The sequence below is a fragment of the Schistocerca piceifrons genome, chromosome 1 (assembly GCF_021461385.2).
Source record: "Schistocerca piceifrons isolate TAMUIC-IGC-003096 chromosome 1, iqSchPice1.1, whole genome shotgun sequence".
NCBI classification, from domain to species: domain Eukaryota; kingdom Metazoa; phylum Arthropoda; class Insecta; order Orthoptera; family Acrididae; genus Schistocerca; species Schistocerca piceifrons.
This window is the reverse complement of record NC_060138.1, coordinates 653,900,732-653,911,137: the sequence shown is the minus strand read 5'-3', so window position 1 is coordinate 653,911,137 and position 10,406 is coordinate 653,900,732.

The window sequence follows — 10,406 nt, the reverse complement described above, 5'->3', positions numbered from 1 at the left end:
TCAGTCATGTAGCATCAAATAAAAACAAAACAGATTTTTATGACTGGAAGTTGTCAAGTGATTTACCATGCATTTTAAAGATAGTGAAAGTAGACTAAAGTTGTACAGTATTTGTTACACTAATGATTGATTTCCTTTTTGTTTTACTTTTTATTGCCAAGTTATTAGCAGGGAAAAAATGAGGTGATATTGTCAGTCTGTTGAATAAGTTGGTTTATTATAATTCTGTTTTCTTCATACTTGGATGTACAGCCAACATAAACTGATTAAAGGAAACCAATCCTTTTCTCCAAGGCTCTTCATTTATTTGAAACAAAACATTTGGCCATTTGGTCATTTATGAATGCACACGCTCACAGGTATAGCTCTAACACATCTATATAATTACTCTACTTGGAGAGATAAAAAAATCTACTCCCCAAGTTGGGGCAGGAGAGCACACATACAAAACAAAGGGTTTTACTTATGCAAGCTTTGGGAGCCAGTGGCTCCTTATTCCAGCAGACAGGTTAAAGGGGAAGGAAGAGGAGTCAATAGAAAAGAACTGGAGACGTTTAGGAAAAGGAGTAGAGTTCTGAAAGGTCACAAGGAACCCCAGATCAGAGGAGACTTACCAGATGGGATGAGATGAAAAGACTGATTGTTGGGGACTGCACCGGGCAAGATTTGAAAACCTGAGAGCTTAAAGATGGAAGACAGGGTAATATGCAAGACAGGGATTACTGCTAAAACATCATCCATGAGTTAATAAGAGTGAAAAGCTAAGTGCATCATATGTAACAGACATGGGAGGGTTATGGTGGAAAACAGATCAGCAAATGAAAGATGTAGAAAGCTAAAACAGTGTGAAGAAAAGAGTAGCTACTGTGAAGAGCTGATGAGATGGAAGAAAATAATGTAAATTAAGGCCAGGTGGGTGACAAGAACCAAAGATGTATTGTGGCACTAGTACCCACCTTCTGAGTTCTGAGAAACTGGTATTTGGCGGAAGAACCCAGATGGCACATGTAGAGCATGCTCTGCAACAGGATATTGTGAGTTGCTGGTATGCACTCTCTGACTATGCCCATTCATCCTAACTGATAACTTGGTGGTAGTTATGCCAATTTAAAAGGCCAAACAGTGTTTACATTACAGCTGGTATATGACATGTCATTTCACAGGCGGCTCTCCCTTTAATAGCATATCTTTTGCCAGTTATAGGGCAGATACAGATGGTGGTAGGAGGGTGCACAGGGCCAGTCTTGCATTGGGGGTGGTCACAGGGCTAGAAGCCATAGGGTAGGGAGATGGGTGCAGAAGGAGCATAGGGTTTGACAAGGATGATGTGGAGATCAGGAGGGTGACGGAAACCTATTCTAGATGTGGTGGGCAAAATCTCAGACAGGATGGATCTCATTTCAGGCACGATTTTTTGAAGCCATGGCCTTGTTGAGGTAGTTGATTAATACATTCAGGACCAGGAGAATACTCAGTGAGAAATTGTGTGCTCCCAACTTTTTTCTTGGATTGATCAACAGTACCAGGATTGGATGTGATGGGCCAGGAAATCTGCTTTTCAACTAGGCTAGTGGGGTAATTACATCCAGTCAAGGCTGAGGTGAGAATGGTGGTGTATTCCTGTAAAGAGTCTGCCTCCAAAAACCTATGTTTGCCTCAAATGCTGAGGTTGTAAAGGAGGGAGTGTTTGACATGGAAAGGACAGCAACTGTCAAAACGTAATTACTGTTGGGAACAAAGTTGTTCGTGAAATTATGGTTTGTTAGTGAGTTTAATGTGATGGAAGAGTGCAGCTGGTCTTCAGTGAGGAGGTGATCAATATCAAGGAAAGTAGCATGGGATTCAGGATAGGACCATGTGAAATTTAATTGGGGGAAGGTATTTAGAGAGTCAAGGAATTTTAACAGGTCAGCTTCACCATGAATCCATATGGCAAAGATGTCATCAATGTATCGAAACCAAACCAGGGGCTGAAGGTTTATGGATCCCAGGGAAACCCCATACAAGTGACCCATGAAAAGGTTGGCATAGGAAGAAACCACCTTGATTCCCATTGCCATACCCCATATCTGTTTGTATGTCTGCTCCTCAAAGGTGAAGTAGCTGTTGGTAATATAAAACTGATTAAGGTGAGTAGGAAGGATGTCATAGGTTTGGAATCATGTGGGCACTGACTGAGGAAAGATTTAGCAGCAGACAGACCATGTAAGTGGGGATGTTGGTATGGAGGGAGGTGGTATGAATGGTGACAAGCAAGGTGTGTGGTGGGAGTGGTATAGGCATGGATTTCAGTTTATCTAGGAAATGGTTGGTGTTTTTAACAAAGGAGGGAAGTCTTTGTACTATGGGTTTCAGGTGCTGATCAACTAAGACAAATATATGTTCAGTGGGTACTTGGAGCCAGCAGCTGTAGGATGGCCAGGATGGTGGGGTTTATGGATCTTAGGAAGAGGGTAAAAACTGGGGGTGAGTGGTTTGAGTGGGGTAAGAAGATCTATTGACTGAGGTGTTAGTCCTTGTCAGGAGTCTGAGGTTTCAATGATGGACTGTAGAGATCAGTTTGAATCACAGGGATGGGATCTTGATGGCAGATGCTGTAAGTGGAAGTGTCAGACAGCTAGTGTAGACCTTCACTAACATACTCCTGTAGGTCAAGTACTACAGTGGTAGATCTTCTGTCTGAAGGAAGGATAATGATGGCGACTTATGCTTTTAGGGGACATGGAGCTTGAAGTTCTGCAGAGGACAGGTTAGTGTCATGTTGGAGGGACATGAGGAAGGGTTGTGAAGAAATACTGGATGTGACAGAATCTTGTAATGCTTGTAAGAGATGATTTTCAGGTAATGATGGTTGATCAGGTTGGGATCATGTTTGGAACTGTTCAAGGCAGGGTTCAATGTCAGGCTTGCTGTTGGAAAGGTTCTGGGATTGGGTTGCAAAGTGATATTTCTAATTGACAGTACATGTGAAGGAATATGTGTTATTCACCAAAATAGCATGATTACATGTAGGTTTAGGCCGGAAAGTGAGACTTTTGGATAATACAGATAATTCAGGATGGGAAAGTGCTTCAGACGAGAGGTTGAGAACACTGCACTAGTGTGACTGGTTCTTGTCATTATGAGTTATTATTGGTCTGGGAGGAGTGATGAAGGCTGTGGGGATTGTAGGAAAGGAGTGGTGGTTGATGGTGTGCCATTTTAGGGAGCTGCACAGGGACAGGAAGGGAAACAGCACTGTTGAGGTATAAGGGTAAGTCAATTATTATCCGCAAAGTAGTTATAAAATTTTATTGCAATTAAATAGGAAACTTACAACATAATTTTTCAACATAGTCTCCTTGCATTTCAACGCACTTAGTACATCATTGTACAAGCTTCCTGACATCCTCATAAAAGAAGGTTCTCGGTTGAGCTGCGAGCCAGGAATGCACCGCTTCTTTCCTGCTTCATCTGAGGCAAATCGATGGCCCCTTAATGCCTGTTTGAGTGGACCAAACAAGTGATAGTCAGAAGGGGCAAGATCAGGACTATATGGAGGATGATCCAGTACTTCAAATTTGAGTTTCTGGAGCATTTCAGCAGAGTGGGCAGCAGTATGCAGATGGGCATTGTCGTGCAACAACACAACACCTTTTCACAACAATCCTCAGCATTTGCTTCAAATTGCATGCTTTAGCCTGGCAGTAAGCACCTCACTGTAATGTACACTGTTTATGGTTGTGCCCCTTTCCCCATAATGTTCCAGTACTGGACCTTGGGTGTCCCAAAAAACCATAAGCATCAGTTTTCCTGCGGACAGTTGGGTTTCAAACTTTTTCTTGCACAGTGAATTTGGATGTTTCCATTCCATACTCTGCTGTTTATTCTCTGGCTCGTAATGATGGCCAGCAGGGGTGGCTAAGTGGTTCTAGGCGCTAAAGTCTGGAACTGCACAACCGCTATGGTCGCAGGTTCAAATCCTGCCTCGGTCATGGATGTGTGTGATGTCCTTAGGTTAGTTAGATTTAAGTAGTTCTAAGTTCTAGGGGACTGATGACCTCAGAAGTTAAGTCCCATAGTGCTCAGAGCCATTTGAACCATTTTTTTTGTAATGCTGGTTTCATGTTCTGTCACCAGTGGTGATCCTGTCTAAGAAGTTGTCCCCTTCATTACCATAGTGATCCAAATGTTTTTTTGCAGATATCCAAGTGCATTTGTTTATGCAATTGTGTGAGTTGTTTTGGGACCCATCTTGCATGAAGTTTATGAAACCCAAGTCTTTTGTGGATCATTTCGTAGGCAGAATCATGACTAATTTGCAGACAATTTGCCACTTCGTCATTAGTTCATTGTCTGTCTAAGAGATCATTTCTTTGATATGCTTTCTGACCACAAAAAAACGGTCACTGAACGTTGCTCTTCTTTGGTGCAAATAGACAGCAGAGCAGCCATGATTAACAGCACAGCAGCAATAACGAAACTAAACTAGCAGCTTGAAAATTGCAAAGATGTACCAACAAATAAACAAAGTATGTGTCATCAATGTAAAACAACAGTACTACCAAAATAAACAAAAATATAACTAAATTTCAGATAATAATGGACTTACCCTCATAGTTTAGGAGAAGGTAGGACAGTTTTTGAGATGAAGTTAGCATGTTGTTGCAGTTTAAAGTTTGCTTGGTGAATGATACCATCCAACAAAAGTGCCTGCAACCCATAGTACCAAGACTTCCCTCCTATATTAAAGACACCAACCATTTCCTAGACTGTCTGAAATCCGTGCCCATCCCACTCCCACCATACACCTTGCTTGTCGCCACTGATGCCACCTCCCTCTACACCAACATACTGCATGTACATTACCTGTCTGTTGGTGAAAATTTCCTTAGTCAGCACTCATCTGATCCCAAACCTATGACATCCTTCCTACTCACCTTAATCAGCTTTATACTTACCAACAACTACCTCACCTTTGAGGGCAGATGTCAAAACAGTTCAGGGGTATGGCCATGGGAACCAGGGTGGCTCCTTCCTAGGCCAAACTTTTCATTGGCCACTTGGTGGGGGCTTTCCTAGGATCCATAAGCCTTTAGCCCCTGGCTTGGTTTCGATACAATAATGACATCTTTGCCATATGGACTCATGGTGGAGTCGGCCCCTTAAATTCCTGGAATCTCTAAATACCTTCCCCCAATTAAATTTCACATGGTCCTATTCTGAATTCCATGCCACTTTCCTTGATGTTGATCTCCTCCTCACTGAAAGCCAGCTACACACTTCCATCCACATTAAACCCACTAACAAACAGTAAATACATTTTAACTGTTGCCGTCCTTTTCATGTCAAACATTCCCTGTCTTACAACCTTCGCATTTGAGGTAAACATATGTTTTCGGATGCAGACCCTTTACAGCAATACACCACTGTTCTCACCTCAGCCTTGACTGGATGTAATCACACCACCAACCTAGTTCAAAAGCAGATTTCCCAGGCCATCCCATCCAGTCCTGGTACTGCCGATCCCTTCAAGAAAACAAATTTGGAGGACACCACATGTCACTTAGTATTATCCTGGTCTTGCATGTATTAATCAGTTACTTCAGCAAGGCCATGTCTTCCTAAGATCTTGCCCTGAAATGATATCCATTCTGTCTGAGATTTTGCCCACCACACCTAGAATAGGTTCTTGTTGCCCTCCCAATATCCGCAAAATCTTTGTCAGACCCTATGCTCTTTCTGCACCCATCTCCCTACCCTATGGCTCCTACCCCTGTGACCATTGCCAATGCAAGTCTTGCCCTGTGCGCCCTTCTCCACCACCTATATCATCCCTGTAACTGGCAAAAGATATACTATCAAAGGGAGAGCCATCTGCAAAACAACACATCATATACCAGCTGTTATGTAAACATTGTTCCACCTTTTATACTGACATGACTACCAACTGTTACCTGCTAGGATGAATGGGCATAGGCAGAGGGTGTATACTGGCAACATACACCATCCTGTTGCAGAGCATGCTTTACACCATGACAGTCATGACCTCAGTGCCTGTTTCACTACACGTGCCAGCTGGGTTATTCTCCCAAACGCCAGTTTCTCAGAACTCTGGAGGTGGGGACTAGCGCTACAATATGTCCTTGGTACTTGCAACCCTACCTGGTATTAATTTACATTAATTTCTTCCATCTCAGCAGTTTTCACAGTGTCTACTCCTTTCTTCATTTCATTTTAGCCTTCTGCTTCTTTCATTTTCGGACATGTTTATTTTCCACTGTACCCGTACCACCTCTGTTACATACAATGCATTTAGCTTTGCACTCTTATTAACTCATGCACAATGTTTTAGCAGAAATCTCTGTCTTGCATATTACCCTGTCTTCCACCTTTCAGCTCTCAGGTTTTCAAATCTCGTCCAATACAATCCCCAACAATCAGTCTGTCCTTCTCATCCCATCTGGTAAGTCTCCCCTGACATGGGGTTCTGGATGACTTTTCTGAGCTCCACCCCTTTTTCTAAATCTCTCCATTTCCTTTCCATTGACCATTCTTCTATTCCAAGCCACTAGCTACGAAAGCTTGCATAAGTAAAACCTTTTGTTATGTGTGTGTTCTCCTGCCAATGCTAGGTGAATATATTTTTTAGCTATTCAATTACATTATATTGTCAAAAACTGATTATTTTAATTGTTATATATAATTACTCAGTAATTCACACTTACGGTGTTTTGCAGAAGTTTCATGAAACCACTTTCAGACAATTTCTCAATCACTACACTCTTGAATTGTACATGGGAAAAATTGTCTAAATCTTTCTACGTGAGCTCTGATTTCTCTTATTTTATCATGATGATCATTCTCCCTTTGTAAGCAGGAGTCAACAAAATGCTTTGTAATTCAAAGGACAAATCTGGTGAATGTAATTTTATTAAAAAATCTTGCTGTGACAAAGACAAATTTGCTTTCATGATTGTCAGCCCAACATGCTTATCATATCCATGAAACTCTCTCCCCTGTTTTATGAAAATACAATATGAGCTGCCCTTCTTTGAACTTTTTTGATGTTCTCCAACAGTCCTATCTGGTAAGGACCCCCATCATGCGGCAAAACACCTGAGGAGGACGGATAAGCATAGTGTAGGCAGTCTTTGTAGTAGTACTGCTACATTTTGACTGTTTTACTGACAAAACACAATCTTTGGCTCCCTTCTCCCACAGCATTTGCTATGTGATGGTTCCAGTTTAAGTTGTTCATAACTGTTATCCCTAGGTATCTAGTTTAATAGACAACTTTTAAATTTGTGCAATTAATCACGTAAACAAAATTTAACAGATTTTAGTACTCATGCGAGTACCTTACACTTTTTATTGTTCACAGTCAACTGCCACATTTCTCACCGTGCAGACATCTTGTTTACATCATTTGGTCTTCTGATGATTTTACTATACAGACAATCTAAGAGGGTTACTCAGGTTGTCTCCTAAATTTTGAAGGACAGCAGAGGGCCTATGCTATTTCCTCGGGGAGCCCCAGGCATAGCTTCAATTTCACTAGATGTCTCCCTGTCAATTACTATGAACTGTGACAGTTTTGAGAGGAAATTGTGAGTCCAGTTCCTCAGTTGAGATGATACTCCATAGAAACAGAGTCTGATTGGAAGCAGATTGTGAGGAATGGTGCCAAAAGCCTTCTGGAAATCTAGAAATGCAGAATCAGGTTGAAATCCTCTGTAGGTAGTACTCACTATTTTGTGCAAATAAAGAGCTAGCTGTGTTTCACAAGAATGAGGTCTTTGGTCAAAGAGTGGTACAATGCAACTCTCCAAACTATTATATCCTGAGAAAGTCTCTTCATCTCTGTGTAACTACTACAACCTACATGCTATGTTTGAGCCCTAGTCTCCTTCTAAAAGTTCTACCTCCATACTCTCCTACATGACAAAACTGGCAATTCATTGATGCCTCAGAATGTGCCCTGTCAGCCAGTCCCTTCGTTTACCCATGTTGTGCCATAATATTTCTTTTTTCCCCAGTCTGAGTCATTACTGCCTCATTAAGTCATAATAAAAAAGTAACCATGCAAGCATACTCCAAGAGGACAGGTTCCCATAAACCACACAGAAATAATACCAAGCAAAAATATCGACAAATATGCTGAAATTCACAATGAAATTCCTGGTATTATGTCTTTACTGTGATTTACAAGTTACTAATATTCTTGGAATGTTCTCTAATGTTTAGTTCTTCATCACGATATCATGTACAAATTGTTAATTCTGTATACATCAACATATGTACACGTACATTTTAAAATGATCAACGAGTCAAAATTGAAAGACAAAGTAAAACAAAACATTTTGTTTAAGATAAATTGAAAGCATCAATAATAATAATTTGCCTGTTAGAGATGTGACCCACTCAAAATGTATGTGTGACACTGTTCCTGGGTCTTGTGCTGTACTAATAAAATTTTGGTACATGTCATGTCACAGCTCATTGAAAAACTGAGACACAGTTTACCAAGACATAACTCATGTTTGTTACCAATAAAAACTTCTATATCTACATCTACATCCATACTCTGCAAACCATTGCAAAATGCATGGCAGAGGGTACGTCCATTGTATCAACTATTTGGAGTTTCTTCCCGTTCCATTCACATATGGAACATGGGAAGAATGACTGTTCGAATGCCTCTGTGTATGCTGTAATTATTCTATTCTTGTCCTCACAATCACTATGTAAGCACTATCATCATTTAAAGCCAGTTTTTGAAAACTTTATTAGTAGACTTTCTCAGGACAGTTTACATCTATCTTCAAGAGTCTACCAGTTCAGTTTCCTCAGCATGACTGTAGCCCTTTCCCAGGTTTCAAATAAACCAGTAACCATTTGTGTTGCCCTTCTCTGCATACAGTCAACTTCCTATCCTTACCAAGCTGCATCTATGAAATCAGAGATGTGGCTCAGCCCACAGCTCTTACTTGCCTGATTATGTGGTGAATTAAACACCACATCGGCTTGTTCATGTCCAGTAATGATGGAAGAAACAGCAAACTTTCAAATTAATTTTTTAACAAAATGACAACTTACTTACTATTATAGTTAAAATAGGAGAAGTGCACATCCTGAATTTGGCGCATAATTACTAGAAAATCAGGAGTTTAAAAGAATCAGAAATATGATACTCAGGGTGAAGAAGAAACATACTGCATATGAAACAGGCAACAAACTAATATGTCCAGAAGAATAGGAGAAAGCAACACCGGGTTTGTTGCAAAACACTCTCTCTCTCTCTCTCTCTCTCTCTCTCTCTCTCTGGCAACAGTATCAGGCAAACTTTTAACTTGTACAGTTGACATTAACAGAACTACATACACCAAATATTTGAGGGGCGGGCTGTGAATATGGCACTGATTAGCATAGCTGCACCCAAGACCATTAGTCTGTTAATCATTAATTAACTAATTTAATTTTTTGTTTAATAGATTAACTCTAAAGTTGATTTTTTAAAAGAAAATGTTAACAGTCTCTTCAACTCCAATTAACTTCCTTTGAATATGTTAATCATTAATTAGGTACCTACTGTTTACAACAAAAATGACATCACGTCACACGCAGAAATCATGTTCTGACAAGTTCAGGAAACCATGTTCTGACAAGTTCGAGTCATGTAGGTGTGTGGCTTTGCAGGGATGATTGCATTTGATGAGAATAACTAGGTGTTGACTGTTTATTGTTGTTTGTTTCCTGAGTTTCCATTAAAGCTATATTTCCTTTACTACAAATCTGTCTAACAACATGTTGCATGTCATGTGCCCGAAATTTGTTGAAATGGAAACAGTCTGCTGTATGTTACGGTACAAGTGTTGGGGACGGAAATGTCCTGAGTGACTGTGGCACACAACATGTGCCACAGCTTGGGCCATGAACAATGGAAACAGAGTGCAACATCCCTGTAACAGGTTTCTCATGTTATGGAATGCACCCTTGAAGAAGTTGAGAAGGAACTTCATTCACTGAGATCTCAATATTTGACAGAAAAAACTAAAATGAAATGGTGCTGGTGCCAAGGGTATTTACATTACTAACTGCCAGTATTTTAGTTTATTCAGTTCTCTGTCAACAACGAGTGAACAAGTTGCACACACAACCTCACTAAGCCTTGTGAGTTAATAACAATTTTGATATGTTTCTTAAGATTTTATTCATATAAATGCTTAGATGCAAATGAAAATTCTCTTAATTATTCAGAGAGTACACTTTCAACCATCCTAATATCAAACAAATCTTTCTGGTTCATTGTAAAAGCTTAAATTAAAGTTCAGTTACAGTATGGCCCTGGCATGTAACTGCAATAACTAACAATACTGATATTGCCATGACAGTGGATGACTGGAAAATTGAGCAAATTCTTGACA